Below are 1,928 nucleotides of genomic sequence, written 5' to 3'. Positions count from 1 at the left end.
AGTACACAGTGATGTTATAATCTATGAACACAATTTGGAATAATTAAATCGAACTAGTCAATATATCCATCACCTCAAATACTTAACATTTTTGTGGTAAGAACATTTGAACTTTAATATTAACTATAATTGCCACATTATGCAACAGAACTCAAAAAAGAATGAAGCATTCTTCGTAAGATTTTGCATCTTTGACCATCAATGAGATAAAATATCATTTTCAAAATAGCATCCAAACATGAGTGTATTTACCTACATCCTCCAGGTCATAATAAAGCAAGCTGGTGAACAGAGTAATAATTCTTGGTATTTCATGTTTAACAAACTGTTAACAAGGAAAGTTAGTTGAAGAAAGGCTTACAAACATTGTCTTATAAGAATTAGAACTGAGGGGCTCCATAATCATCTGGCATTCATTCAATATTGTATCTGTGGTTAGAAATATACATGATAGGAACTCCAGGGATTTTTTTGGATTCTTCGTTTAAGGTCTGGGTCAACTGTGGCCATGATGTAACACTTGTGCTGAGTTACTCTCTGTGCTAAGCAGTCATCTCCATAGGTTCCTTTGTGTGTGCAAGTTAATCGTTCAAATCTTGGATCCTTGGCAATCTTGAGGGCTACTCAGTACTTCTGCCCCAATTTCTCAATTTCAGCCATTGCACAGTCAGTGATACAAGGAATGCACTTGTCATACAGACAGTCCATCATTGACTGCACTAAGTCCAGTTTGGCTCTAATGGAAAAGTTGATAAAGTTGGTATCAACCAAGATATGGCCAGGTGGGCCCAGTTGTGTATTATATTGGAAGAATAAGCAGGAAGGGTGCTGGGGGACTTCTCTTTCCTTTAATGTGCTGGGATCTTTCTTTTATTTCTTTTTAGGTTTCAATCTGTCCTTTAAGCCTCTGATTCCTGAGACTAAGCATTCGCTTCATGGTTGCATACTTCCTTGTTTTCTTTTGCTTCCCAATGCCCACACCACACTCTTGTTTCTCAGTATTCCATATTTCTGATGGACTATTTTTTATGATATGGATCTAAGTGTCCCTTTTTCCTAATCAAACATCTTTAGTGATTTTCCCCATTGCGTGTGTGAGAAAGAAAAGTCTAAATCCCTAACAGGGCAGCGGATCCTTTCATAGTCTTAACACCAGCCTCTTCTCATCAGGTTCTCTCCCTAACATGTTTTCTCTTGCCTAATGCTTACCACACTGTCTGCTGGCCACCAGCTGCACATAGCAAGCTGTGAATGTGCCACGACCTATGCTTTGCTATTGCCACTTCCATTTGAAATGGCTAACTCTGACCTTTTCTTTCTGGAGATGTCCTTCAAAACCCAAATCTAGGGCAGCACTTATGGCTCAAAGGAGTAGGGCGCTGGCCCCATATGCCAGAGGTGGTGGGATCAAAACCAGCCGTGGCCAAAAAAAAGAAAAAAACAGACCCCAAATCTAATGTCGTATTCACTAAGAAGCCTTTTACTGGAACAACAGTGAAGCTACACAAAGGCACTTGAGTTCATAGTCCCTTAGCCACAATCCGGGAGTCTGGAAGGGCCTGGAAACCAAACTGTTGTTTTGTTTTTGTTCTAAGTGCAGTGCTTAAACTTATTTGATGACAGACGCTGACTTACCTGATACAGTGCCCACACTGTGTCTTGGTGTACCTGCTAGGCATTCCTGCCTGTTTGCTAGGACTATTGTTGTTGTTGTTTTATTACTTTGGGTTTAATTGCATGTGAAAATATCACAAATAGCTTATGATAACCTACCGGAAAACAGTGAACAAGAATGGAACATCTGTCATCAGTTACAGCACAGAATATGAAGTCATTGTGGGAGCTTGTGCCTGGAGTGTCTGTGTGACATCCTGCCGAAGGAGACAGCACGGGAACTACCACCGTGTGTGAGATCATTTGATCTCTGG

At 40.4% G+C, this 1,928-nt stretch overlaps 1 pseudogene; it reads right to left on the bottom strand.

Annotated features, from left to right (window-relative positions):
* Positions 1–380: 380 nt before the first annotated feature.
* Positions 381–1,679, bottom strand: LOC100956725 (annotated as a pseudogene).
* Positions 1,680–1,928: the final 249 nt, after the last annotated feature.

The sequence above is a fragment of the Otolemur garnettii genome, unplaced genomic scaffold (genome assembly GCF_000181295.1).
Source record: "Otolemur garnettii isolate 467f Iridium unplaced genomic scaffold, OtoGar3 scaffold00108, whole genome shotgun sequence".
Classification (NCBI taxonomy): domain Eukaryota; kingdom Metazoa; phylum Chordata; class Mammalia; order Primates; family Galagidae; genus Otolemur; species Otolemur garnettii.
The sequence above is the reverse complement of the archived record's forward strand: the minus strand, read 5'-3'. Positions and strand labels throughout refer to the sequence as shown.